This window comes from Taudactylus pleione, unplaced genomic scaffold (genome assembly GCF_031769625.1).
Source record: "Taudactylus pleione unplaced genomic scaffold, aTauple2 ptg000395l, whole genome shotgun sequence".
Taxonomy (NCBI): Eukaryota; Metazoa; Chordata; class Amphibia; order Anura; family Myobatrachidae; genus Taudactylus; species Taudactylus pleione.
Window position 1 is genome coordinate 968,727 of NW_028284796.1, and position 26,082 is coordinate 994,808.

Genomic DNA, 26,082 nt, shown 5'->3' on the forward strand with positions numbered 1-26,082 from the left:
TATTAAACCAATTATAACTGCACACTACTTTTAAACAGATTTTATTAATAAAATTCATTTATAATTTTTTACTGACACACACACACACACTGACAAAGACTACACACATACAGACACACACACTGACACAGACGCATAACACACACCTCTTTCACTTAAAAATATGAGCTCAGGCAAACAACTACACTACAGCATCATTTATTACAGAAATCCCCCCCCCGGCCAGAAACCCCCACCCCCTGGCACCCACTCCCCCTGCTGGGCACCCCCCACATGTAACACCCTCACCTCTGGCTCCAGGAGAGAATGCCGGGAATAGAGTCAGTCTTCATCGCCCGGCGGCAGCTCAGCCTCTCAGCCACCTCTCACAATGCCCCATCGGAACTGCCAGCAGCCCAGCCCCTCCCAGTGGTAAGTCAGCTGAACTCCGGCTGCTCCTTCTATATACAAAAAAAAAATCATTCAGCTGCACGATGATGGAGCGAGGGCCAGGGGGGTTTCTAGGTACTCGGAAACCCCACCTGTGTGCGCGTATGCTCCCTGGTGCCTAAATCTAACCTCCCCCCTAGTGCCTAAGCCTAACCCTCCCTCTCCGGTGCCTAAGCCTAACCTCCCCCAGAGTGCCTTTCCCTAACCTCCCTCTCCCCGCACCCTAAACCTAACCCTCCCTCCCCGGTGCTTAACCCTAACTCTCCCCCAGAGCCTATCCCTAACCCCACACCCTAACTGCCGATACTTACCTTCAGGATGCCGGTGGTCGAGATACTGTTGCCGGGATCCTGACGCAGTCGAGATTTCGGCGTGGGTATTTAGACCGTCGGCACACCGGGATGCCGACTACATCCCCTTTAATACATTTAATAGACTCTAAAATAATGTAAAAAGGGTGTGAAATCATTATTTTTCAAATTTTTTAGTAAAAAAGAATGCTAACTAGGGCCCATGGTGTCTCTAATTACAAATTAAGCCAGAGTATATTAACTTCCAAACTTAATTTATGAAAGCTCTCCACGAATACTTGACCTTTAATTGCTGTTGTGCACTGAACTCATGGCCGCCTCTATTTAATCCCTCAGTTAAAGTAAGCATTAATTAGCATGCTAAAAATATACATGCACACTCCCACATAAACAACACACACACACACACACACACACACACACACACACACACACACACACACACACACACACACACACACACACACACACACACACACACACACACACACACACACACATACTTTAACTAGTACAAGATATCTGACTTCCATTTTTTTAAGAATGCATATTGTTGTTTTTTGTTAAATGCTTTATAGCACAACATAAATATACTGGGATTGTATTTTATATTCTATATGCAGTTATATACATGAAATGAATAGGAGAGAGATGAAAGTAAAATTAAAAGTCAGCAGGTTAATTGCAAATTTAAGGTAAAGTGGCTGTGAAAAAACGTGATCCAAAAGCTTTCTATTCCTTTCAGCTCCCTGTTACATCAGTACCCATGGCAACTAAATCTTTTTTAGAACAACTGTGAATAGCTTTTCCTAGAGGGGAGCTCTGCTAGTGCCAGCTTGCTCTTTCCACTGTATGCCAGTATTCTTTACTTTTTGTGCTCCCTCACCAATGCTCAGCAATAGAGAATATATGATATATTCAAAAATACAATGTTGTATCCTGAAATAATTTAATTCAAAATAATCTATATTACTCATGTCTTACATGCTTTCTAATATGACTATTTACATATAAGTTGGTAATTGTAGATTATCAATTAGAAAACACAAATATTATAGAGTTTAATTCATCAATAGAAAATAATAACCAACCTACAGTATATTGAAATATATAGATGTACTATAATTGCAGCACTGTACATTGAGATAACCTTATTCAGACATTCCCTGTGCAGGGGAGTTGACAAGACAGGCACCAAAATATACTCCGGGTCAGCCGTAGCCATAGGCCCACCTACCAGTGTATCTTTGGACCATGGGAGCAAAAATGTTTACCAGCACCCAATATATTAGCAGCCTTGCTCCCTGGCTTTAGTTCCCTCCTTTTTAGTAATGGCTAAACTGTGGAAGAAGTGAAATATACTGACAACTTTATCTAGTGCTAGGGGTAAATTTACTAAAGTGAGAGTTTTAGACGAGAGTTTTAAAAGTGATGTTGCTCATAGCAACCAATCAGATTCTACTTAACATTTAACTAGCACCTTCTAGAAGATAATAGCTAGAATCTGATTGGTTGCTATGGGCAACATCACTTTTAAAACTCTCTTCAAAAAACTCGAACTTTAGTAAATTTACCCCCTAGTCTTCAAAAGATTTAGGGTGTGAATCTGAGTCAGACGCAGCAGCGATATGGGATGCAGTGGAGCGATGTTTTTCTCCTGCGCATGTGTCTCGGTTTTGTTTGTACAGAGTCACATATCAAATTTAGCTGTACAGTAGCAGAAATGTGAGGGGCGTTCCTGGACAGTGACTGGGAGGTAACCGGGGGGAAAAAGACACATGGAGATGTGGTGTCTTCTGGAGTGTCAGAATGTGTCTTTGAATGCAACTACTTTTGAGGACACTGACCCGCTCTCAAATAGGAGACCATACTCAGATGGAGACACTGCACCTTCAGAAACAGAAGCAGTACCTTACGGATCAATCCTACTAGGTGCATGTTTGCAAAAGCAAGTTTCATTTATGAACCTCACAAACATTGCACGAATACGCTCTCCAGAGAAATGCGTGATCCTATTAGAAATGACTATTTGTGCGATTTTACTATACAATTCAACTGAGGTGAAGGGCAGGAAAAAGTTGGGAGACCGTCCTGGACCCCAAAACAGTGACAACTTTGTTAGCAGAATGATATAGAAGGCTGTTAGCGGGCATAAGGAAAGTACTGAAGGTTTTTAAACAGTGACTGATTTGTGCATTTTTTTTTTTAGATTTTAAAAAAAAAAGACAAAAAACAAACTTTTTTGTTTAATAATAAACGAATTAAGCGAAAAATTCAAAAGAAAAGTAGAAAAAAGATGATTTTGTGTAAATTTGAGGCCTCTTTAATTTAAAAAAAATAAATTGCTATTTATAATTTTTTTTTCATTGGAAAAAAAAAACTTTAAATTTGGGGTGCCTAAAAGTTGATTTGGGGCTACTTTTCTGCATGTCAGTGCTGTGAGTGAAGTTGAGGGGAAATCCATATTCTTATTAAACCTGCTTGTTGTGTATTGATTATTGTATGGTGCCACTTCTCATCTGGGGCAGATGTACTAAGCCTTGGAGAGTTATAAAGTGGAGAGAGATAAACTACCAACCGATCAGCTACTGTCATTTTTCAAATACAGCCTGTAAAGTGATGAAAGCTGATTGGCTGGTAATTTATCACTCTTTCCTTTATCACTCTCCAAAGCTTAAAATAGTACATCTCCCCCAGGGAGTGCAATCCAGTGAAATACCAGTTTTCTGCTTATGAATCACAGCAACTCTCCTGCTGAAGACTAGAGATAGTCTTCACCAGGGGACTCCTGTGATACTTCCCCTTGCAAGCATCAACATTTTTTTTCTATTTTGCCCCTATTTATGCCAAGCAAAGTTTTTATGTTAAAATGAAATGTGGAAATGGAGCTGATACGCCGGCTCACAGTGGAGTATACTATACCTATAATGGGTGCAGGGTGTGCAGTGCACACTGGCCTATGGGTGCAGGGGGACCGAACAAAGGTAAGCCGGGCACCGACAGCCGCGCGGGGGGGTGGGGGTTAGGTTTTAGGGCTCCTGGGAGGACCTAGGTTTAGGCCCCCCCCCGGGAGGGTTAGATTTTGGCTAGGGAAGGAGGGGTTAGGGTTAGGCACTTAGAGGGAGGGTTAGGCACTTGGGGGGGCGGTTAGGGTTAGCCACGCCTAAGGGAAGGTTAGGGAGGGTAGGGTAAGTAATAGTAAAAATACTCACCTGTTGGGATCTTCTACGGCATCCGGCTGTATTTCATACCGATCCCCTCCGGAGAACCGCGCCCGTGGCACTGCACAAATCATTGGGAAAATGGTGCAGCTGTTATCTTACCAGTAATATGCGCATACACAGTTAACAAAATCACTGGAAACATGGCGTCTGCTCTATGCTCCCGGAGACCTGCGCAGTACCTGAGTCTTCTCACTGCACACTTTTAATATGCCCCTGCCAGCTCATGACAACTACAATAATTGACATGGCGAGCTGTAAGACAACTCTTATCCCTGCTGGCAAGTGTTGCCAGTGAAATAAACCTCACTTGGTTACCCTGGTAACTTTTTTATAAAAATATATTATAGTAAAGAATATTTTCTATCGAAATTAGGATAATAATAAAAACAACCCTTATTCTTTTGCACATTTTACTTTCATTTATTCTGTGCAAAAATGTGTTAGCTGCCTATAATCTGCTGTTAAGACCCCCTTTTTCTGTATGTTGAGGTCACAGCAATATATTCAAAACTTGGTGGCATACAGTGTAGTCGCCTAAATAAATCTGTAGAATGCACATATATACAGTATGCACAGCATATATATATATATATATATATATATATATATATATATATATAGTGGACACTCTATATATGTATATGAATAATGTACAGATGTGTCCTGTGTACATCTTTGCTGTGTAAGCAGCAAATTGTGGCATGCATGGCGCGAGACGTGTGCCCGTGAGTGGTTGCGCACACTGCGTTCGCACGTGTGCTACCATAGGAATCCATGGTGCGATCGCAGTGCGCTCCATAGCGTAGAGTATGCTGCTGGTGTCGAAGCTGGATTATTGGCTGAGACAAGATCAGTTTAAAATTGAATCACAGCGACACCATCTTGCGACTGGCCGCAAGATGCCATTTTGCGAATGGCCGCCTAAGCGCCACTTTAGATAAACTCACTCTTTAGTACATGTGGCGATATTACTATTAGCATCATGCGATTGCATCTGTGACCATCGCCATAAGTTACGGCGATTCACCAAAAGCCCATTTCATGACTTTACGTAGTTTGGGAGCTCTGGATAAAGTGTATATTATTATAATTCCCCTAAAGGATATATTGCATTAGCTAAACAGAGCAAATGGCCACGTGACAACTAGCCTGTGTAGACAAACTTCCTGGATATAACATCTGCTCTCACTCCAGGTGGCCCTGCTCGAATACACACCTTACATTAGCAGGCTTCCTGAAATAAAACACCTTCAAAGCCAAGAGTGTTATCTTAGGTTTGGGTCTTGTAGCTGTGCTAATTTGCATTTACACAAGAGCCTGAGAGAACAAAGGACTTTACTTTTGAGCCTGGGAAGGGCGGGGGCTGCTGAGAGAGGGGGACGTGTGGAACTATAAGGCTCAGCATTCCACACTGCTAGGTGTTCACTTAGTTTAAGTGAGATTTAAGTGCACCATTTCTCATACACACATTAATACGCACAATTGCGCTGGTAACTAATCGCATATTAGCGAATGCATAAGTTCCTATATGAAAATGCTGTTCATTAGCTTTATGCGCACGCATCTGCTCCAAGTTAACTAGCGTCTTTATATCAAACCCCGCATACTCACACATTGCATATTCACATACAAGGTTCCATAAGCTTTAAGGTATAAGATTTAAGTTTGTTCATTTAGTATAAATGCTGTGAAATAAAGATTATTTGGTTAAGGTTTTATACATGCTAAGTAAGCTGTGTTTGGTTTTGTACTGATGCGTACTCTTTCAACAGAATTCCGGTATTATCGGTGTGGAGATCGCATCATGCATTCTCAACTTATGGACCGCAGAGACTTCAAGCAACAAAATGTATATTATATGAACAACTGTTAGGATGTTGCATGGGGCGGGAAACCAGAGACCCTCGGTTGTTGGAGGCTAGGTTGGGTCTATTTGAATCAGCCTGTTAAACGCTCTGTAACAGATGCATCCCCCTTGGGAACCAATGGCATCAGCAACAAACTTCTCTATTGTTTTGTCTATTCCTGGGGGTATAAATATGTGTGCTCCAACACTGGGTCTTAGTCTTCGTGCTGAATGCTGACTGACGAGGGGTTTCTTGCTGATGCCTAACATCTGGACCAGAGAGCGCTGCATATGTATACTGTACTTGGGTCTGTATAATTCCTTTGCGCCGAATTGTGTATGGATCAATAGCATGTAACTGACTGTACTTTTACTTGAATAATACTTTGTGCTTTGGAACCACAGATTCCAGGTATGAAGTCTTTATTTACTGTATGACTGCATACGCCAATTAGCGTCATTCTTAGAAGGTATAGGCAGGATATTAGAAGGTATAGGCAGGATATTAGAAGGTATAGGAAGGAGTGTATAGAGGTTCGAATATAGATTCCTTAGTTGGGGGCTCATAGTGAAGTCACTTACCTACTCACACGGCACATACGGTTATCGATATCTCAGCAAAGGGTGGAGTGGCCACATGCAGGGTTTACCTGCAACCGCTTTGTGCTAAGAGAATGCTATCCGTTTCCGTGTGAGCCAAGGAAGCTGACTAGAATCCAGGGACAAGAGAGGAAAAAGTTTGTTTTCCTTTGTTGATAGAACCTAACGTTTAAAGGGGCGCCACAGTATTGAGTAAGCGGCTGAGTCACAGTTTTGCGCACAGTAAAGATGCATTTTTGCATACGCAGCTAAAAAGTTGTCATACGGTTGTGTGGTAGTCGCATTATTCTGTATGCGACTGGTCACACAATAGCGTATAGGTACTTCCAGTTGTGCTGCCACGTGTTTAAATAAAGCCGTTGAGGTTTACATTTTTCAATTGTTATCAATATCTGGGTTAACGTGTATTTTTCTGCGCAGGAAAAAGTGTGTAACAGTGAGTATTTGTTGTGAGTATTTGTTGGTAGGGGTAACTTGTTCCCTACAGTTAGAGGTACCGTATGACCTTTAAGGGCTAGGTGCTAGCCGCTCAGTAAGCAGCTTACCGTTCAGTACACAGAGCAGGTGTATGGTTTGTTATTTTTGTTAGGGACCGGCTCTCAGTGTGACTGCACTGTTCAATAATTAGGTTGGGTTGTGTGAGCATTGTAGTTGAGCCGCACTAGGAAACTTGTGATTGTGAGCTGAGAGATAATAGGTGAGCGGGGGCATCTAGAAATTTCTTCTGTAGGTGAGCGGGGGCATCTAGAAATTTCTTCCGTAGGTGAGCGGGGGCATCTAGAAATTTCTTCCGTAGGTGAGCGGGGGCATCTGGAAATTTCTTCCGTAGGTAAGTGAGAGTATAGATTGTCTTTCACCAATTTAAAACTTTATTGAAAAACTTAGGGTTCTCCCAGGATGAGGGCCAAGCAATCGGTAGAGATGTTAAATGATTTGGTGCTGTTGGAAGCGCCACTTGGGTCGACGCGGCATATTATGCATATTAAGTACGGTGCCAATGCAACCAGGTATTGTGATTTATGGTTTAATATGACGAGGCAGAGTGTTAGACCGTTTTCCAGAATTGGTAGTTTTGATAAAAATGTACTAGATAATGTCTGGGATCACATCAGTCTGATGCGCTCCCGAGAGAAAAAAGTAAAATATTATGAATGTTTAAAGTTGTGGCAGCATGAAGAGGATGCGTGGCTTAAAAATACGCAAGCGACGCAAACTAGCGTTGTGAGCACATTGCCAGAGAATACATCCGCGACGCTGAATTGCAATACGGGCGAGCCGCAAAATGGCGCGCACATGCGGCTAGGTAGCGTTGTGGAGAGTATTGCCAGCAGTTCACGCTCACCTCCCCCACCTTATGTGGATGGAGGTGCAAGTACAGTTACCAAAAATACCCATAAAAATGTAACAAGCAATTTGTACCCTCTCTTAAGCAACCATAAGGAAAATGTTTATGATGTGGATGATGAGCCTATTGTAATGTTTGCCATTTCCCATGCTGTGCAAATGATAGATGCTGCATCACCACAATCACGAGTGGTGCTGCCATCTTCATCGGTAACAGCAAGGGAAGTGCTAACATCCTCTGCACCCGTAGAGGAAGTTGTTAATACCATACGTACCAGCAACAGATTAAACCCCCAGCCAGGTAACAAGGTCAAAGGTAGCAGCGCTGCCGGTCTGCATCCCATTCGGACAATAACCGTTCCGAATGGAAATGCAGATGCGAACGGTGTAGTGCCCACGAGGGAAGTGGTAATGCATTGTCCTTGGACAAGAGCAGAACTAAATTCCATCATAAATGAATTCCCTGATCCCAAAAAGGAACTAGCCAAATGTCAAAGATTTTTGAGGAATTTGGGTAATTCTCATGAGCCAACTAATAAAGATTAGCATGTGGTGTTAAGGGCCTGTCTACCACGCAATACCGACATGACAAAATTTATCACGGATTGTGTATTGGATGGTGACGTTCCCTTAACAGACCAAGTAAATCAAGATAATATTTCCCGCATCATAACTCAATTGGGTATATATTTTCCAGTAGTTGTTAACTGGAACAAAATTTTCACCATAAAGCAAAAGGAGAGTGAATCTGCAGAAGATTATTGCGACCAGGCTCTGCAGGCTATCACCCAGTACACTGGGTTAAAAGATATTAAAGATAGCACTCACCACAGGGGAATGATAGTCACGGTACTCGTGGACGGTCTGAAAGATGACTTAAAGACTCGGGTTCAGACCTCACAACCTGGCTGGAGGGGAGTCACAATAGATACACTCATAGAATCTGCCATAGAACATGATAAAAATATCACATAGAAGAGAGAGACCCAGAGCGAAAAACTAATGGCTGTCAGTATCCAAGCTCTGGAAGGAATGACAATAACATCACAGCCAACCGACACACCTGCACCCACACACACACCTGCACCTGAACAGTTACACGTCCTCACCAATCCCACACCACAGCAAACACATCCTTACCCCACATATCATACACAACCACAGGCCTCATGCTACCCACAAACTTCATCCCTCCCACCATACCCTTATCCTCCATATCCTTACCCATACCGACCATCTTTTCCTCTTGCTCAACTCCCACAAAAATCTTTTCATCCACCCCATTCAAAAACATGTTTTAACTGTCACCAAGTGGGACACATAAGTAAGTACTGCAAAGTGAAGAACACCACACATGAACACGAGTTTCCCATGGGTTCATAGGCAACCCCAGTATCTTCTCCCAGGCCTTATATGACTGTTTACAATCTTTTCAACCTGCCGATGGATCTGTTCTAGTGTAAGATGTGGACGATTTATTGTTGTATTTAGGTCATGTTTAAATGATATTAAACTGTTGTGCTTTGTCTCCCACTCACAGGACACAAGGTTGCTAAGGATAAACGGCAGCCATGCCAGGCTAAGGTCGAATACTCGGAATACTATCCAACCCAGTGGCCCAGGCATTATTTAGAGCAGTAGCTATTAATAACAAGATTTAATTGCAGGAACCTGTATGCAGATACTATAGCCCTAGAATTATTAAAAGTGATAGGGGGACTCATTTTACAGGAGACGTTTCTCAGAACATGTGTAAGGTGATGGGTAATAAAACCAAGATCATTCCAGACTGTCATTTCTTTTATCTGTCCCCCCTTTGAGATACTGTTTAACAGGCAGCCTCATGTGAGAGTATGATAATGAGGTTATTGTGCAGTGTCTCACGATGATGAGTAAGAACAACTGAAATTGAAAATGTTATTTTCCAACATGTCTGATGCAAACTGTCATGATGTCGAACCTGGGGAATTTGTTATGATCCGAATTTTTTTAGCTCAGGTTGTTCGACTGATCGGTGGAAAGGTCCGTATCTGACATTGTTGACGATACCGCATCCTCAAAGGGTGGCCGGGGAAGATACGTGGGTCCATTCCGCTCACTGTAGGGAGGTTAACCGGCCGGTGGAAATACAAGGCGGAGACAGGGCCGATGGCGTGGACCTGTCGATTGCGAGCTTGTGCCGGGAGGATTGAAAAGGTGTCGATGAGATATCTGCGCTAAAGAAATGTGTAGATCAGTGCTTCCAGCAATGGAGTGGTCTGCTGTGGTCATCCTAGTTCTGTTTTTCCAGAGTTTCTGTCATGATGATCTGTTTGGGGATACTCAGTGTCTGTGATGGAGGACCGATTGAGGAAATGGGAGCTGATGGCAGTGCTGATGGAGTGGAATCAGGAGGAGCGCAATGCCAATCAGGGGAGTGTCTGACCAATCTTAGTACCGTTATTGTGTTACCTGGGAAGAGTAACCCAGAAGTTATGACCCTCACACATGTTGAAATGCTTGGTATACATATATTTAGACATGCATAGAATGTATTATTGAAATGTTATTTTTAAAACACCTTAGATAATGTAAAGACTAAATTCCCCTTCAAGACTGCTTTTATAAGACTGGTGCATCCCCACACCTTTCACATGATCTTCCAAGATCTGTGGTGTGCGTATAATAGTAGTTTTATGTCCCCACTCAGAGACACATTATTGATGGATTAAGAACCACCTTGTGCCATCCCATAATAACACTAAATATTATGTAAATGTAAGCCTAAATTAAATTCTAATAGCAGATTGTGATAGCATGTGTTCGCTATCAAAGGGTGGACTGTCGAAGCTGGATTACTGGCTGAGACAAGATCAGTTTAAAATTGAATCGCAGCGACATCATCTTGCGACTGGCCGCAAGATGCCATTTTGCGAATGGCCGCCTAAGCGCCATTTTAGATAAACTCACTCTTTAGTATATGTGGCGATATTACTATTAGCATCATGCGATTGCATCTGTGACCATCGCCATAAGTTACGGCGATTCACCAAAAGCCCATTTCATGACTTTACGTAGTTTGGGTGCTCTGGATAAAATGTATATTATTATAATTCCCCTAAATGATATATTGCATTAGCTAAACAGAGCAAATGGCCACGTGACAACTAGCCTGTGTAGACAAGCTTCCTGGATATAACGTCTGCTCTCACTCCAGGTGGCCCTGCTCGAATACACACCTTACATTAGCAGGCTTCCTGAAATAAAACACCTTCAAAGCCAAGAGTGTTATCTTAGGTTTGGGTCTTGTAGCTGTGCTAATTTGCATTTACACAAGAGCCTGGGAGAACAAAGGACTTTACTTTTGAGCCTGGGAAGGGTGGGGTCTGCTGAGAGAGGGGGGCGTGTGGAACTATAAGCCTCAGCATTCCACACTGCTAGGTGTTCACTTAGTTTAAGTGAGATTTAAGTGCACCATTTCTCATACACACATTAATACGCACAATTGCGCTGGTAACTAATCACATATTAGCGAATGCATAAGATCCTAAATGCTGTTCATTAGCTTTATGCCCACGCATCTGCTCCAAGTTATCTAGCGTCTTTATATCAAACCCCGCATACTCACACATTACATATTCACATACAAGGTTCCATAAGCTTTAAGGTATAAGATTTAAGTTTGTTCATTTAGTATAAATACTGTGAAATAAAGATTATTTGGTAACTAAGGTTTTATACATGCTAAGTAAGCCGTGTTTGGTTTTGTACTAATGCGTACTCTTTCAACAGAATTCTGGTATTATCGGTGTGGAGATCGCATCATGCATTCTCAACTTATGGACCGCAGAGACTTCAAGCAACAAAATGTATATTATATGAACAACTGTTAGGATGTTGCATGGGGCGGGAAACCAGAGACCCTCAGTTGTTGGAGGCTAGGTTGGGTCTATTTGAATCAGCCTGTTAAACGCTCTGTAACAGATGCATCCCCCTTTGGAACCAATGGCATCAGCAACAAACTTCTCTATTGTTTTGTCTATTCCTGGGGGGTATAAATATGTGTGCTCCAACACTGGGTCTTAGTCTTCGTGCTGAATGCTGACTGACGAGGGGTTTCTTGCTGATGCCTAACATCTGGACCAGAGAGCGCTGCGTATGTATACTGTACTTGGGTCTGTATAATTCCTTTGCGCCGAATTGTGTATGGATCAATAGCGTGTAAGTGACTGTACTTTTACTTGAATAATACTTTGTGCTTTGGAACCACAGATTCCAGGTATGAAGTCTTTATTTACTGTATGACTGCGTACGCCAATTAGCGTCATCCTTAGAAGGTATAGGAAGGAGTGTATAGAGGTTCAAATATAGATTCCTTACTGGGAGTAATGGTGCAATGTAGGCGCTCGTTTATAGCACTATCAGCAATGATGTAGCAGGACATGTGTAAATGATTAATGTCGCAATTTTAAGAAACATTTCAAATGCTGAATAAAATAAACTCTTATCCACCAAGGTAAACCATGGAGATTTTTGATAAGAAAATGATAGATAAATCCTTTTACAAGTATCCAGGTTAGGTATTGTCACTTTTACATTTATTGCAATAGAGAATATAATGAAACATCATCTAACACTACAGTGTCCGTTATATTTATAGATGCATCATGTCCATGAATACTGGGAGTTGGCATATCATAGAAGTGAAAACCTCCTATGTGTTACCGTCTCCTGTGTCAGTTCTTAATTCCATATGCAGGCTGTCACATTCCATCTCTCATGGCAGTGCTGACCACTTACACATTACTATTCAATGAAAAATAGGAAGCTTTTGAGGTTTACTTCAAACAGTCATCTCTTGTCTTTGATCTGATAATTGATGGTGTTGATACAGGGAGATACTATAGGTTCTGATTGTCAGAAATTGTCTGAACCTTGTCCAAGACCCAGTTACCTAGGAGATCTCCCTCCTTTCGGTGTGACAAATCATCAGTAAACTTAAGCATAGTGTTATGCTTGGGGCATAGTCGCCAACTGTTCAGTTTTCCCCACCAGGAGAGTTCCCGGAGGGGAGTGATCACTATTGGTGGCCAGGGCAAGGTGGTCACCTGCGCAGCTCAATGCAACAAATAGCGGAATTGTGAAGAGAGGCTAGGGCCATGATGATGCAATTCTCTGAGAATCTCATCACATCCCAGTCCTGCCCATTTCTCTGGGAAGGGTGACCTACTCTGTCTGTAGTCCGTGGGAACCCTAAAATTCAGGAGTCCACCCGATGTTCCATGAGAGGAGACTGTGCAATACTGTACAACTCTGAATGAGGACCCTTGTGTCCTTTTGTTAGGATATGGGGCTCTTTTAATAACCCAGACACCAAGCAGATGAAACGTTTATTTTTCACCACACACAGAATTCGATAATAATACAAAGGGAGAAGAGGTAAATGTAGCGAAGAGACAATATGCAGGTAGCAGTCCAGATGGAACCAGTGCCTTTAGAGGATATAGGATTCAATTTACTAAGCCTTGGATGGAGATAAAGTGACCGTAGATAACGTACCAACCAACCAGCTCCTAACTCTCATTTGTCAAATACAGCCTGTGACATGGCAATTAGGAGCTGATTCGCTGGTACTTTATCTCCATTCAAGGCTTAGTAAATAAACCCCATAGTTCCACAACAATTCCACGCAAGAATTAAAGACACATAGGTCTACACAGATGAATCTATGACTCATTCCACACAGCAGTGAGAGCGGATTAGTCCACCCAGGACCATAAATGTTTCCACACAAGAGTTTCCGATGTATAAGTCCACACAGGAGAAACTATTACTAATTCCACACAGTAGTCAGTGGCAAATGCATAATTTCTAGAAGGGGGTTTCCTAATGCTTGATTTTAGAGCATGTGTGGTCAGTCCATGAAGCGGGCATAATCAGCACTTAACCAGCTTTAATATGCATCAAACAAAGTGTATTTTGTGTCATAATTCCAGCATATACAGGACCAGCAATCACAGTAAGCCATTAGATACGGCAGTAGGGCCATCTTGCCTGAGCTGAATATTTTTATTTGAGTTGTGGGCTCCATTCCAGAGCATTGGAGCAAGTTTGTGAGTCTGGGGGAGCAGCAGAAGAACCTAGGACTGCCCTGTACATATATGTACATATAAGTCCAGGGCAGTCTCCTTATGCACTGGATAGTGTATTATTATACGGTATTAATAATTACCCCTATTGATGGTCTACAACAGTGCTCCCCTAACAGTGCATGTTTACCATATCTCTTAGTTGGTGCACAGGTGTATTTATTACTGGCTGACACATGTTAAAAGATTCACAGGTGGTGCTAATTATTTCATTTGTGATACTGAGAAGGACATGTAGCACTAGTAAAATCTATTATATTGCTTTTTCTATTGTGGTCATGGTGTAGGCTGGGGAGGGGGGTTTACAGGCAACCGGAAACCCCTCCTATGTGTACCTATAGCAGTGATAGAGAATTAGCCCATACAGGAGTTTCTGAATTATAAGTCTGCACAGGAAACAATAGACGTTCTACACAGGAGAAACTATCACTGATTCCACACAGCAGTGATAGAGAAGTAGTCCACACAGGAGTTTCCGATGTATTAGTCCACACAGGGCTGGTGATGCGTTCCACAAAGCACCTTGGGAGAGTATCACAGTTACCTGATTGGTTGGGTTCCTTATCCTGTCCCTCCCTCATTGCAAATAGTTTTACCACACATCTCGTTTCCTCACACCTTTTCAAACTAAATTTTACAGATCTGTATTTTACAATGATTAGTAATGCCTTTCTCTTTATTAATTATGCAAATGAAACTCATATCACTTTATGTCTGCTGCTGAGTTTTATGACATAATAAAGGGTGTTTTTTTTGCACTTGGAACTTATCACAGCTTGCAGACTAGCACTTGTGCTGTGACATTAACCAGTAACCTAGTCTGTTTCTGTGTCCTATAAAACAAACTGTTTAAAGCTGCATTACCACACATTTTTTACCTTTTATTTATATGCTCCGTCTCCATAGATCCAGGTCCCTCTCCATGCAGCCATTTCTCCCTCTTCTGTTGATAGTCTCACAGCTTTGGCCAAAGACCAGGACTGTGTGATGAAAATCTATTAAAACAATTTAATGGAGGCAGCTAAGCAATACTCAGCTGTCTCGGTGATACTGGCCTTAGGGCGTGACTCAGAGTTGAACACTATGCGAATTACCGGCCGGCCGCGCATACGCAGTAGTTGCTCACAGGGAGTATTTATTTGCAGTGTGATTGAAAATCAGGGAGTGTTTGGGGGTGGTAACAAGGAGCGTCGGCTGAAAACAAAGACGTGTTGCGATCGTTTCCGGGGTGTGTCAGGATGCACCTGCGATCCTGCATGGAAGAAATATGGCTCCGGCGTCTCATTTCCTGCGGCCAAAGTGTTGCTCAGGGCTGCTAACATTGAATGATCTAAGGAACTCATTCAGACCCGTTTGATAGGCTGCGCTCGTTCACTGCCTCAAGGAACGAAAATATGCAAATGATGTGATCACACATTTAGGTAAGAGGACACCTCCTATGTCTGAAGGTGCGATCGCCGGGTGAAGTTAGACGCCCACCAGCAAGGAGTAAAAACGCCCACTTTCAGACGTCATCTCCAGGAAGTGTATGAAAACATTGGTAACATCAGGCGACATCGAACCACCACGCAGTGCTTAAGGTAGACTGTAGGCTACCACAAGCACTGCGATCACCGCTGCCTTTATTTCTCTCGTATGACGTGTATGCTGATGCTACGTGTTAATTATTCACACCCTTAAGTTGGTGTAAAAACACCCAGCCATGCCTCTGCTAGTGCAAGAACACCCCGTTTACATAGACCTGCCCCAATCACCCCCACACACGCCCCATTCTGTCACTCAAACTATCGCTCTGGCAATATGCAGAGAGCGATAGTTTCCCGATCGCTGTGCCTGGTTCGCGCACTGCGACTTATACGCATGCACAGTTTGCAACAATCGTCCAGTTGTGAGCGAATGCAGCCTAGCTAACGGGTCTGAATCGGGCCCTAAGACCGATGCTGCATTTTTGTGTGCAGCTGCTTGGATTTGCCAAGACGCCGGTGGGCATCTCATTACATATCCCGGCTGCTGCGACATTTGCATCTGCGTAGGGGATTGCAGCTGTGGTTGCTTTAGCGTATAACTCTAAACCAGGCCCTTAGGCAATAAAAGTTATATTACCGATTTGTTATTGCTGTCTTTGCTTGATAAAGTGGGTCCATAATTTGTTAATTTGACATCTAAGGGGTATATCCAATTAGCCTGCGGCTAATTATCGCGCTGATCGGGATTCAATTAGCGGGGATTCCACGCGCGGGTGTCCCCGCTGTCGGACAGTACCTCATGTAGGTGTGAGGTAAAATCCACGTGAAGCTGCCCTATTCGACCTCGCGCGAGAGGGTATAACACACCGAGTCCGCAGTACTCGCGGAATAAGTGTATTCTCGTGCGGAAGTTTTGTTCTAATGACGCTGGGAAAAGCTATTTGATTGAATAGCTAATCCCCACGTCGCGGGACTTTTGCCTGGCAATTAGCCGCAGGTGAAACCCGCAGCTAATTGGATATGCCCCTAAGTGTTTGAGGATTGCAGGTAGAGGTTTGTTTAGAAGAAACAGTGGATCAGGTGGGAGTTTGACATCTATGACGTTTTCGGGATTGGTGATTTTTTGGCTAAAAAAAAAGCTGGCTACCTGTTGATATGCCGATCCATTATTTTTAGTGGACCATTTATTTCCGTGGAATTTTTACATTATATTGTAAAACTGTAATGTAGTGTGGAACATTGATAAACAGTACAAATGCAGCACAACTCTTATGTAATCATTTCTTTTGACTTCTAATGGATAAGTACTGTACACAGTGCTCTCCCATAGAGACAAATTCACTTTTTCAACTGCAGGTACATGATATGAACAATCTGCAGTAGAATAATAAGCATTGCCTACAATGCAACTGCTAGAAGGGGCACAGCTGGAACCTGCGAGTGTTGGGCTCAGGTGCAAAAATCAGGGCCGAAACTAGGTTTTTTTGTCACCTGGGGCAAGGCAGGGATTTGGCGCCCCCCTGGTGTCTCTGCAGCAGTCTGTGTCCCCCCCTTCCCATATCACTTCAGCATCCTGTGTCTCTCCCTCCAATAACTCTGCAGCAGAAGCCCGTGTTTGTGTTACCAGTCCTCCAGCAACCACTTACCTGGATCTTCTCCTTGCTCCTCCTTAAGGCAGCAGCAGGATTCTCACACACTGTCCTCGGCCAACCCTATTCACCTTCCACAGCCAGCCCCCATCACCTTCCTCAGCCAGCCCACATCACCTTCCTCAGCCAGCCCCCAGCTCCTCACCACCGCAGCCAGCCTCAGCACGGGCAGGGACGACGTGCGGCGATGTGATGCCATTGTGTTGCCGAATTGCCTGAGCTGTGACTGAGCCTGCAAGAGTCTATTACAGTGTGCACTGTGCATGCAGAGGGAGCAAGGAGAGAAGGTAGAAGGGGTACAGCTCTCTCCAAACCACCATTCGGCAGCACTGGATGAATGGCCCTGGAACCGGCCCTGCGGTGCCCCCTCAAATCCAGCACGTGACCCCCAAGTACGGCCCTGCAAAACTATGCTTTGGGAAGTGGATGATGGGGAGAAGCAGTTGATGACAGGGGCGGCAGAGGGTTGCAGGGGAGGCAGAGAGCGCCACGAGAGGCAGAGGGTGGGATGGAGAGGCAGATGGTGGCAGGGGAGACAGTGGGTGGCAGAGAGAGGTAGTGTGATGTCCTGGTTTTGTTGTGGACCCGGGGAGGTGATAGGAGCAGACACAGAAGCAGATATAAAACAAAACGTGGAACTTTTAATAAGTGGTTTGGCAGACATGAACAATGGGAGAAAATAAGTCCAGGGATGGCACTACAGTGCTAATGGGAACTGAGGTGAATGTAATGAGTAAAAGTCCAGGTAGTGGCAGATAGGAGCAGTCCAGTATTTGGGTCTTGTGAGGGTGGTGAAAAAAGACTTGTCCAGCAGTGTGAGGTTCTGGTTAATAGGGAAATGTCCAGTTAATGACAGGCAGGGGAAATCAGGTGTAGTGGTTGAAATGAAGAATGCAGGCTGAGGGAAAATCATCCAGCAGAGTGTCAGTGGAGGCAAGGTGCAGGGTGAATAGCAGACTCAGGTTCTCAGGCAAGGGGAAGCTAATGGAGAATGCAGGGTAGTCCAGCGGGGTAGGAGAAGACAAGCTAGCAGGCAAGTAGCGTTTCACAGGAACAGATAGTGAGCACAGGGAACTCTCTCTCAGCTATGCTGAGAAACACGTTGCATTGGCAATTAAGTGAGGCTCTGAACCTCCCTAAATACCAAGTGCTGTGCCGTGACTGGCCAGAGAGAGCATGTGACAAACCAGGATTGGGTGATTAGGTCATGTGACCGGAGGCAAGATGGCGGCTCCCTTGCCGGAGCGGAACAGAAGCACCACCAGGCCTCACCAGCCCAAAGTGACAACATGCCCGCACAGAACCACGCACAGCCAACGCCCCTCGCCAAACACCAGCGCCACCGCCACACGCCACTGGTAATACCCGTCAACCTCCATGCCGAGAAACTCTGGTCGTGACAGGTAGAGGGTGAAATAGGGAGGCAGGTAGAGGTTGATACGGAGTAGGAGTGTGTGACAGGGAGATGCAATGGGTGACAGGGAGGCAGTGGAAGGCAAAGGGAGACAGGGAGATGCAGTGTATGACAGGGAGAAGCAGAGGGTGTTTAATTAATATGTGCCACCTGTCCCCTTTTATATTTAATTAATGTTTGCTGTAATTCATTTAGACAACATGCCCCCGAACATGTCGATTGTGCCCCTGCCCCAACCCTTACATATTTAATTACTTTGTGATAGCTGTCCCTCCCCTATATAATATATTTAAGCTGTCCGCCCTTATATATAATACTAGCCCACAATGAAATCGCTTCTACCAAGTTTTTTTCCATTTGAGATGTTCTAGTTGTATAGCTTTGCATAGGGGCCTTGTTGGGGAGTGGCCCACGTGACCAGCAGCGCTATACAGACTGGTGGCAGCAGCGCCTACACCCACCACTCACACCAATGTCACTGTGTGCCCTGCGCACAGACTGCTATGTAACCAATCCTATATAAGTGAACTGGGGCCCAAAGAACCTCTCCCCCCACCCCTTACCAGCCGGGCGCATACATTTTGTTTTTGTTATTGCTCAGCTTTAATTTGACGGATCCAGATGAAACAAAGTGCAGGTGATTTCTAGGAGTTTCCACTACAAAATGATGCAGTTTTCATGAAAATCGGTTTAGTAGTTCTTGCACCAACTTGAAACAGATAGACAGACGCAACTTTCTTATAATATTAGTATAGATATTGTATTTTTTACTCCCCATCCCTTCCTATCCTTTCACTTACCCGCTGTTCTGTCCCATTCTCTCAGATTGCCAATGGAGGCTCTAGGATGTCCGTGATGGAGGAACTGCTTTTCAGCAAAGCAGTTCCTCCTTTTTCGGCTCCTCTTGAAGTTGTTGCTGCAGGTCGGGAGATAAGGCTTGTTTGTCACACTCCCTGACCGCTGGCGCAGGGGCGTGAGGTGGTGAGGGCATGCTTGTGGCTTGGAGGAAGGGTGCAGCTTGTGGCATGCTTTTGTAGAAATTAAACGATAGTGGATAGACCCCTTAGAGACTTAGCTTATCACCTCATTCTGCACCCCCAATCATTTATGCTTACTTCTGATAGCAATGCACTAATATGGCACAATGGGTCTTGGATTATTTAGCTCCGTGGTACCATTACCTACACCATCAGGAGCACCATGTCACGTGACTGCGATATTGGTTTTTGTTTTTTTTTAGCCCTCTTTAGTAAATGAACACCAACAGTACACTTACAATATACGGCATTTCTCCTGAAACATTACTGTACCTGTTTGTTATGGACTTTCACTGAAAAGACCATTTGTTATTGTTGATTCACTCTCTAAATAACAAAATCTAATTATGTTTTAACTTTATATTTTACGTGATCTAATTCAGTGAAACAAAGGGTTTTCCATTATGATAAAATATTACTCTCTTCTCGGGCAGAATAAAAAGATCACATTTGTAACTGTGTCTTACATAATTGCAAGCCAACAAAATAAAATGCCCTGTAAATCTGCAGCTATCGTATGTCATAGCTTGTTATTATTGGAATACATTGACTAAAAAGCAGATTTGATTAACCTTGTGCAGCGTGAATATTGCTGCTGTGAGCAAAATATTAAAGTTTAAGTTTATAAAAAAAAAAAAAGCTGGTGAATGCATTTCAATTGAAAGCAATAGATTGGCTTTTGATTTGTTCTCTTAGTTTATTACAAGGATTTGAATTATGAATTCAGATTTCCAAGTGCAATCAGACTCACTGTGATCTCGTGTTGGGCATCCAGCACTGACAGGGGTCAGCTATGTTTCTGGATATTGGGACTGATTCATTACCGATCGCAACTGCAATTACACACACAGACGGCCGATTGTTGTGCAATGGGCATGCGTGAAGGCTCCACTGCGAACGGACTGCAATTGCAGTGACTACTCACACCCATCACAGAGTGATTGACAGGAAGTGAGCCAGTGCCAGTGTGTTTGAACGCTGGTACAGAGGCGTGCATAAGTTAACCACTGCGATGCCATATGCAGCTTAGCCTTTCACTGCGTGCAATGAGGTTAGCAATTTCTGAGTAAGGTCTGCACTTGTTTAAGTGTGCATGAGGCTCCGATGGTACTCGATGTTACCGATGGTTTTGCAGACTTTCAAAGTATTACAGATGTGTGTAAGGTAAAGTGGACGTCCTTAAGTTAGGTTGAGACTGCATTGCGATAGCAATCATTAGCATATTTTCGCAGTGGGAGCGGCAGTGGGACTGCGTCCGTAATCGCAGCTGCGATCGCAATAGCGATCCATAATGAATCTGGCCCATTGTAACAGACAATCTGTGTATTATTGGTGACAGCTACAGTAGATTTCAAAACCTCAATACTTTTTGTATGGAGAGTTCACAGAATCTGTGTTTTATTTCTGTATTTAGCCTTTGTAAAAGTAAAAGTTACTACCAAACATAGATCTTATATTCCCAAAATATACTTTTTTTTTTTTGGTTTATGTCAGTATCATGTCATTTTCTAGGGAGCTTTTCCTATGTCACATTTTCTGAATTGTATTAAGAATTTTAATTCCATCCATCACACATACAGTACAGCATACAAAAAATAAATTTACACCATACTGTACTCGAAGTAGGAATATGCTTCTTGAATTATACTGAGGTGTATGCCACTTGCTGCACATTTGCATTTGGTGCTATGATAAATAAATACAGGCTCCCATTGCAAGATGCATGACAGAAATGTTTCATTTGCTGAGTATTAGTCAGCAAAGAGGAACCTGGTGCTCCTTAACCAATTAGAACGAGTGCTCTGCACTCAAAATAAGTGTGCGACATTGGTCAGCAAGGCTTTCCATTGCCCAATGAGTGAGCTCATTGCTCAGCCAACATGCTGTCTCAGCAGCAAACTTCTCTAACCATAAGTATTTTTAATTAGAGCAACATGATGGCCAAATATGAAGGCATAGCAATTTTGCTAAATACATAAGGTAAGAATGCTCTTGACACTTAAAGCATGCTACTCCAGTTTGGTTTCCTAAACGAAAAAAAAACAGAGAGGAACATCTATGACATTGGGTTAATAGACAGTACAAATGCATTGCATTCTAGGTGTGACATAATTTCACAAGTGCAAGACATTTCTAACAAAGTTGAAACATTTTTATAAATTTTCCTTACTAAATGATGTTTTTATTGTTTGATCTTGATTTTGAGTGGGGTGTGGTGGGAGGGAGACAGAGATGGAAAGCTGAGGGAAGCACCTGTCAGCACTTTGGGGCAGGAACCCACTGCCCCCTAAATACAACACCCCCGTTTTCACGTTATACTTAGCTGGATATAACTATTTTAGGAGCTCACAATAACCATTATGTTAAACTATCTGTTACATAAGTAATTTAATCAGTCTGTGAGTACCCTGTATAGGAACACTGTTTTATTGCCTCACAACCTGGAATTAAAATGGATTGCTTGAAGGTGTGCATCATTTCATTCACAGAACATGCCTACCACTGTGAAGTTGTGTTTTGTTTTATATTGTGAATCAAACAACATTTAGGACAACATCAGCGTGCATAACTATTCACGCCCCTAAAGTCAGTACTTTGTCGAGCCACCTTTTGCGGCAATTACAGCTGCAAGTCGCTTTGGATAAGTCTCTATGAGCTTGCCACATATTGCCCCTGGGATTTTTGCCCATTCCTCAAGGCAAAACTGCTCCAGCTCCTTGATCTTGGATGGTTTTCGCTTGTGAACAGCAAGTCTGACCACAGATTCTTAATTGGATTGAGATCTGGGCTTTGACTAGACCATTCCAACACACTTAAATGTTTCCCCTTAAACCACTCGAGTGTTGCTTTAGCAGTATGCTTCGAGTCATTGTCCTGCCAGAAGGTGAACCTCCGTCCCAGTCTCAAATCACAGGCAGACTGAAACAGGTTTTGCTCAAGAATATCCCTGTATTTAACACCGTCCATCTTTCCCTCGACTCAAATCAGTTTCCCAGACCCTGCTGCTGAAAAACATTCCCACAGCATGATGCTGCCACCACCATGTTTCACTGTGGGGATGGTGTTCTTGGAGTGATGGGATGTGTTGGGTTTGCGCCAGACATAGCGTGTTACTTGGTGGCCGAAAAGTTCAATTTTACTTTCACCTGACCAGAGCACCTGCCTCCATACATTTGGGGAGTCGCCCACATGCCTTTTGGCAAACTCAAATCATGTCTTCTTATTTTTATCACTAAGTAATGGCTTTTTTCTGGACACTCTATCATAAAGCCCAGCTCTATGGAGTGTACGGCTTATTGTGGTCACATGCACAGATACACCAGTCTCTGCTGTGGAATTCTACAGCTCCTTCAGGGTTACCTTTGGTCTCTGTGCTGCCTCTCTGATTAATGCCCTCCTTGCCCTGTCTGTGAGTTTTGGTGGGCGGCCCTCTCTTGGCAGGTGTGTTGTGGTATCATGTACTTTCCATTTGATGATGATGGATTGGATGATGCTCCGAAGGATCATCAAAGATTTGGGTTTTTTCTATAACCCAACCCAGAATTGTACTTCTCAACAACTTTGTCCCTGACTTGTTTTTCGAGAGCTCCTTGGTCTTCATGATGTGATGCCTCTTGCTTAGTGGTGTTGCAGCCTCTGGGGCCTTTCAGAAAAGGTGTTTATACTGACAGATCATGTGACACTTAGATTTCACACAGGTGGACTTCATTTCACTAATTATGTGACTTCTGAAGGTAATTGGTTGCAGCAGAACTTTTGAGGGGCTTCATAGCAAAGGGGGTGATTACATATGCACATGCCAATTTTCAGAATTTTATTTATAAAGATTATTTTTTATATATATATTTCTCATTTCACTTCACCAAATTAGACTATTACTTTTACAAGGCACTGTATATACATACACATACTTACCATGTACTATTAGCATAATTATATTAAGATGACAAGGGGAAGAGGGTCCTTCTCATACAATTTTATTATGTATATTGATGGCCAAAATAGGAGTAGAAGGCAGAAAAGGGAGAAGCTACAGTAGGTGGAGTGGTGAGAAGCTACAGTAGGTGGAGTGGTGAGAAGCTACAGTAGGTGGAGTGGTGAGAAGCTACAGTAGGTGGAGTGGTGAGAAGCTACAGTAGGCGGACTGGTGAGAAGCTACAGTAGGTGGAGTGGTGAGAAGCTACAGTAGGTGGAGTGGTGAGAAGCTACAGTAGGTGGAGTGGTGGTAAGCTAGAATGAAAAGCTAGCTTATCAATATAATGTATATAAAAAAATCACAGAGGAAGCTGAGCAAGATTAAGCTGTACTTATAATAATGAACTCTTATCGCCTTGCTGGGCCAGGTTCTGTAGTTGTAAGCATACTTGAGTCTGATTGCCAGTATTTTTATGTGTGGTGGAAATAACATGCAGATCTGTGCTGTAAGTTCCCCTTGGTAGACAAAAAATAAAATAAAAATGAATTTAATATAAAAAAATGAAAGAAAACATTATAAAAATGCATTAACCAATGCTTATTCAAAGAAAAAAGTATCGTATGAATGCTTTTGTTCTGTTATCACCATTCTGAGATCCAAAAAGTGACCCATTTGATGTAATAGCGAAAGCCAATAGGGCTTTTTATACTTTCATTGATATACAGAATGTCCCAGAAAGAAAGAGAAATGGCACAGTCATCTCTAGCAGTTGTGTAGTTTAATTTTACCTCCTCTATAGTAAGTTGCATCCTAATACTGAAGAACCATTTTCATTTTCCAAAGGGTTTTGCTGTTCAATGTGTAGATAAGTGAGATATATAAAGTTATATCCCATGTGCCTATGCTGTTAGTTCTGTAGAATTGCAATCGCCAGCATTGTCTTTCCAATAGGTAAATCAGCTTTGTGAATGCATGTACTTTGCTCTCCCAATTTAGATGGCAAGATAAAACCAATTGCAATCTGACCGATAAATTGCTTTGCATGCCTTGTTTTGAAGTTGCTGTTGTAATATTTTTATTAGTTATTCAGTACTGTTCTAGTTATAGCTTTTGCACATTGTACTAGATGTTATTTGCCCAATGTAAGCATGTGACCGTGCTCAGTTTGTAAATAAGACTCAAAACTTTAAAGATTATTTATTTGTATCTGTTAAATTAAAATGTTCTTGAATATATAGAACAGCTTTAAAACAAAATAATAAATAAGACGTAATAGTTTTTTATTTCATTTATAAAGCCTTGTCTTTTACAGATAATTCTGCTTGCTTGTTGGGTCTTAAATACTGTCCATCTTAATCTTACGCTCCATCCAGACCTGTCCTGTTCTTCATCTTTTTTCCCTTGCTACAGAAGTAACTTCTTCCTATAAAATTGCTAGGCAATCCTGGATGCAATACCATTGACGTTTCAACTATTTATGAAGCATTCCATATGCCATATTTGTCCTGTACATAGCCTATAAATATAAATGAATGTCTCAGGCAATTTATTTTTCACTCTGCAGGGGTCCGCTAGAATCCTGTTATGTGCTCCTGCAGTAGCATGAGAATGACCTTATTAACTCACACAACATGTTTGTATTAAACATCCACACAATATTGGTGTGTGGTTGCCCAGGCTATGTCTTCAATCTGACTAGGTACAGTACTCTACAAGTCTGATGAACTATGCCTGTTACTCACAATGGAAATCTAGGCTGTTCCACAGTCCAACATGCATTCCTTCCTCATGCGGCAGAATTAAGGGAATAACAGAAGGACATTTTATGACTTGAATAAGCATCCAGATGACTTGGTCATTGACCATCCCCAGGAAGAATGCACCAATCCTCCAACATTTAGAGGAAGCGGACTGTAATTGGTAGCAATGGTACACATGAGGAGGGGTTGAGAGTACCCAGAACCCCCCATGGACTGATTTTTTTTCTGAGATGGATAAGTATCCCACTCAATTTCTGTGATGGCTGATCTGATGTTCTACTGATGTATTGGGGGCTAGTTCTAATTGTCAGTTTTAAGCTTTTGCAGCTAAGCAGATCTACATTATGAGGTTTGTGGCTGCAGAAGATTTGTGGATGTGTGGCTGTATTGATATGACCTATTATTGTAGAATCTGGGAGGTTTCAGTAGCTACCAGCGGAATGTGAAATGAAGGTTAGTCCACACAGAGAGTACCTTAACCAGGTTTACAGGGGCAACAGCAGTAACACCCAGTGATAATTGCGGTGGTCTCTGGCAGAAGCCACAATGGTGGTAATGCAGGTTATAGACAGTCTTACACAGTGACATGCGGCCGGGTCGCACATACTCAGGTCAGAGGTCGTGCCTCCAGCTGACTCCAGGATTCTAGTGGCCGGAGTTTATTCCAGATGAGGAGTAGACAATGCAGGAGCGCATTCCTATCTCTAACACGCCGCTCGGGCTGTCATAAAACAATACACTTTACTTGAACATATGTCAGTAAAGTCCAGCTGTAACCAGAAACATGGGCTTATGCAATAAATCAACAAAACAATGAAATATATCATCACTTCAAACATAGGTTTGCCTAGTGCTACCATGGCTGCTTCCAATCAAGGCAATAAAAGGTCTAGCTGGGTGTGGTTCACAAGCCAGCTCTTGTCTAGATGTTACCCTCTGTACCTGAGAGGTGAGTGCA

At 42.8% G+C, this 26,082-nt stretch overlaps 1 protein-coding gene across 1 annotated transcript in view; it reads left to right on the top strand.

The window, feature by feature from the left end:
• The window catches only part of SLC9A9 (solute carrier family 9 member A9), a 1,019,060-nt gene that overhangs the window by 741,571 nt on the left and 251,407 nt on the right, over positions 1-26,082 (top strand). The window lies entirely within an intron of this gene.